General features: G+C 49.9%; 1 pseudogene; it reads left to right on the top strand.

Annotated features, from left to right (window-relative positions):
* Positions 1–1,556: 1,556 nt before the first annotated feature.
* LOC101030235 (small ribosomal subunit protein uS2-like) lies at positions 1,557–2,449 on the top strand (annotated as a pseudogene).
* Positions 2,450–4,839: the final 2,390 nt, after the last annotated feature.

Here is a 4,839-nt window from a genome sequence, read left to right as displayed (position 1 = left end):
TCCCAGGGATTCCGACTGTCCTTGCCCAAGGTCTGAGGAGTGGGAAGAGAGGGAGTGAGTCTCTCCACGGGAGCTTCCTCTGACACAAGCTTTTCTTCTGCACAAATGTACCAGGGCCTCCAGCTGTGCCTCTAGGAACTCGGGATGCCACAGGGCCCCAGAGATGCGATCCCTGCGGTGAGGAGCTGACACACAGGGATTGGGAGGGTGTAGGATACACAGGAAACACGCAGCATGGAAAGCCTGGTGGGAAGCTGTAATAGACAAATTGTGTCCCCCCCGATTCCCGTGTTGAAGCCTTAGTCCGTTTGGGCTGCTGTAACAAAACAGACCTGGTGGCTTATAAATGACAGGAATTGACGTATCACTGTTTGGGGAGGCTGGGAAGTCCCACATCAAGGCCCCTGTGGATTGGGTGTCTGGTGAGGGCCACGTTCTTGGCCACAGATGGAACCTTCCTCCTGTGTTCTTGCATGGTGGGAGGGACAAGGAAGTTCTTTGCAGACCCTTTTTTTTTTTTGAGACAGGGTCTTACTCTGTCACCCAGGCTGGAGTGCAGTGTCAAGATCTTGGCTCACTGCAACCTCTGCCTCCCGGGTTCCACCGAGTCTCCTGCCTCAGTCTCCTGAGTAGCTGGGACTATAGGCATGCACCGCCATGCCTGGCTAATTTTTGTATTTTTAGTAGAGACGGAGTTTTGTCAAGTTGGCCAGGCTGGTCTCGAACTCCTGACCTTAGGTGATCCACCTGCCTCGGCCTCCCAAAATGCTGGGTTTACAGGCATGAACTATCTCGATGGGTGCTGTCCCTTTTATTATAAGGGCACTAATCCCATTCATAAGGGCTCCACCCTAATGACCTAATTGCCTCCCAGAGGCCCCACTTGCCCAATCTGACAGTCCTAGCAGGCTTATATAAACTGATAAGTTCTTTGGAACAATAAAGAGTAGAGTCTGGTTGTGTCCAGTGGCTGGTTTTGTAATCCCAGCACGTTGGGAGGCCGAAGTGGGTGGGTCACTTGAGCCCAGGAGTTCAAGACCAGCCTGGACAACATGGCAAAACCCTGTCTCTAGAAAAAAAAAACAAAAAAACAAAAATTAGCCAGCATAATGGCACAGGCCTGTAGTCCCCGCTACTCGGGAGGCAGAAGCAGGAGAATCTCTTGAACCTGGGAGGTGGAGGTTGCAGTGAGCTGAGATCACACTACTGCACTTCAGCCTGGGTGACAGAGCACTTTGGAAGGCTGAAATCAGGAGTTCAAGACCAGCCTGGCCACCATGATGAAATCCCATCTCTACTAAAAAGACAAAAAAATCAGCCAGGCTTGGTGGCGGGCTCCTGTAATCCCAGCTACTCGGGAGGCTGAGGCAAATGAATCGCTTGAAACCAGAAGGTGGAGGTTGCAGTGAGCCAGGACCCCGCCACTGCACTCCAGCCTGGGCAAAAGAGCAAAACTTCATCTTAAAATGTTAAAATTAGCTTTCCGCACTACCTGCCGAGGGCTCCATACGGTGTTGTTCTGGATTCCCATCGTTACTTAAAGGGAAACTTTCACGATGTCTGGAGCCCTTGATGTCCTGCAAATGAAGAGGAGGATGTCCTTAAGTTCCTGGCAGCAGGAACCCATTTAGGTGGCACCAACCTTGACTTCCAGATGGAGCAGTATATCTGTAAAAGGAAAAGTGATGGCATCTACATCATAAATCTGGAGAGGACCTGGGAGAAGCTTCTCCTGGCAGCTCATGCCATTGAAAACCCTGCTGATGTCGGTGTCATATCCTCCAGGAATACTGGCCAGAGGGCCGTGCTGGAGTTTGCTGCTGCCACTGGAGCCACTCCAATTGCTGCCACTTTACTCATGGAACCTTCACCAACCAGATCCAGGCAGCCTTCCGGGAGCCACGGCTGCTCGTGGTTACTGACCCCAGGGCTGACCACCAGCCTCTCATGGAGACGTCTCATGTTAACCTACCTACCATTGCTCTGCGTCACACAGATTCTCCTCTGCGCTGTGTGGACATTGCCATCCCATGCAACAACAAGGGAGCTCACTCAGTGGGTTTGATGTGGTGGATGCTGGCACAGGAAGTTTTGCACATGCGTGGCACCATCTCCCGTGAACACCCGTGGGAGGTCATGCCTGATCTCTACTTCTACAGAGATCCTGAAGAGACTGATAAAGAAGAGCAGGCTGCTGCTGAAAGGCTGTGACGAAGGAGGAATTTCAGGGCGAATGGACCGCGCCAGCTCCTGAGTTCACTGCTACTCAGCCTGAGGTTGCCGACTGGTCTGAAGGCATGCAGGTGCCCTCTGTGCCTATCCAGCAGTTTCCTACTGAAGACTGGAGTGCCCAGCCCGCCACGGAAGACTGGTCTGCAGCTCCCACTGCTCAGGCCACTGAATGGGTGGGAGCAACCACTGAATGGTCTTAAGCTGTTCTTGTGTGGGCTCTTAAACAACATATAAGATTCATGGAAAATAAACATCGAGTTTCTAAAAAAAAAAAAAAAAAAAAATTAAAATTAACCAAGTGCGGTAGCTCACACTTATAATTGCAGCACTTTGGGAGGCCGAGGCAGGCGGATCACAAGGTCAAGAGATCAAGACCATCCGGGCTAACATGGCGAAACCCCGTCTCTACTAAAAAAAAATACAAAAATAAGCTGGGCATGGTAGCACGTGCCCGTAGTTCCACCTACTCGGGAGGCTGAGGCAGGAGAATCCCTTGAACCTGGCAGTGGAGGTTGCAGTGAGCCAAGATCGTGCCACTGCACTCCAGCCTGGTGACAGAGCAAGACTCCATCTCAAATAAATAAATAAAAGGAACCAAGGATCTTTGGTTAAGGGCTGGATTCCGGGGCTGGGCCGTGGAAAGTACAAGATGAGCCAGGGCTATTTTGTGCCAGAAGCAAGGGAAGCTGAAGGGATAAGGAGGAAAACTCAAAGGACACAGGAGCCAGCTTGGATGGGTTCCCAGCGGCCACTGATAACCAGTGACAGTGATCGTCTCAGCTCAGGCTGCCATAACAAGGCACCTTAGGATGGGTGGCTTAAACAACCAAAACTTAACAGTTCCGGAGACTGGAAAGCCAAGAGCAAGGTGCCAGAAAATTCTAGAAGGCTGTCTTCCTGACTTGCCCTTCTCTCTGTGTTCTTACGTGCACCCAACTGCTATGTAAAGAGATGTAGTATAAGGACTGGCTGACGTGATTATGGAGTTCTGGCAAGTCCCTAGATCTGCAGGGTGAGTTCTGGAGACTGGGGAGACTTGATGGTTTCATTCAAGCCTGATTCAGGAAGTCTGAGAACCTGGAGAGCCAACAGGGTAGTTCTCTTCTGAAGGCTGTCAGGCTCAAGCCCCATGAAGAATAATGTTTCAGTTCAACTCCGAAGGCAGAAAAGACATTTGCGCCTGTCAGAAGGGAATCTGGCAGGAAGAACTCCCTCTGAGTCAGCCTTTCTGTTCAACTCACGCCTGCAACTGATGGGATGAGGCCCGCCCACATTAGAGAGGACAACCTGCTTTCCTCAGTCTCCTGATTTAAATGTCAATCTTGTCTAAAACAGCCTGACAAAAACACCCAGAATGATGTTGAACCAAACATCTGAGCAACCCATGGCCCAGTCAAAATTAACCATCACAGAGGGTTAGGGTAGAATCCAGGAGACCAGTGAAAAAGGCCGTGCAATCATCTAGGTGTAGCCAGGTGTGGTGGCTCATGCCTATAATCCCAGCACTTTGGGAGGCCTAGGCGGGCAGATCACCTAAGGTCAGGTGTTCGAGACCAGCCTGGCCAACATAGTGAAACCCTGTCTCTAATAAAAATACAAAAAAAAGTAGCCAGGCATGGTGGTAAGCACCTATAATCCCAGCTACTAGGGAGGCTGAGGCAGGAGAATCACTTGAACCTGGGAGACAGAGTTTGCAATGAGCAAAGATAGTGCCATTGCACTCCAGTCTGGGCAACAGCGTGAGACCCCATCTCAAAAATAACAATGAAATAATAATAATAATAATAATCTAGGTGCGAGATGATGGTGGCTTGAACCAGGGCGATAGGCCATGGAAGGAGTGAGAAGTGATCATATTCAGGGGAGTTAGAAGGAGTTCTGTCTTTTTGGAAATTGTCAAGTGGATACTAAAGGAGACAGACCAATGAATTTCCATTGCAGCTTCAAGTATATATATTCAGCACATGGACAATCTTGTTTCTCCCCCAAAACCCCCACCAAGCTTCATACCCTTCACTGGATTGCTTTCATTCAGATCTTAGTATTTCTGAATTCTGGATATTTGTTTAAGGTAGACTCAATGGGATTTCCAGGTGCATTGGATTTGCTGTTGAGGTAGGAGGCAGAACTTGACTCTGGAAGCAGGGCTCAGACATTGGACCAAATTAAAGACTAGCTGAAACAGGGATGGGACAGAGACACGTCTCCAGAAGACACATCCACCAGGGTGCCATGTCAGTTTGCCATTGCCACAGCAACCGCTGAAAGTTACCACCCCTTTCCCTGGCCAACAACTCAATGACCTGGAAGTTACCACCCTTTTTCTAGAAATTTCTGCATTATATGTCCTTAATTTGCATATAGCTGAAAGTAAGTATGAGTGCAACACTGCCTCTGAGCTGCTACTCTGGGCACACTGCCTATGGGGTGCCCCTCTGCTGCTGCTGTACCCTACCTCTTCAATAAAAGGTGCGGCCTAACACCACCAGCTCACTCTTGAATTCCTTCCTTGGTGAAGCCATGAACCCTCCTGGGCTGAGCCCTAATTTGGGGGCTTGCGTGCCCTTTGTCAGTGTGGGGAGAGAGAAGTCAAGAATGACTCCAGGC

Source organism: Saimiri boliviensis, chromosome 6, assembly GCF_048565385.1.
Source record: "Saimiri boliviensis isolate mSaiBol1 chromosome 6, mSaiBol1.pri, whole genome shotgun sequence".
Taxonomy (NCBI): Eukaryota; Metazoa; Chordata; class Mammalia; order Primates; family Cebidae; genus Saimiri; species Saimiri boliviensis.
The sequence above is the reverse complement of the archived record's forward strand: the minus strand, read 5'-3'. Positions and strand labels throughout refer to the sequence as shown.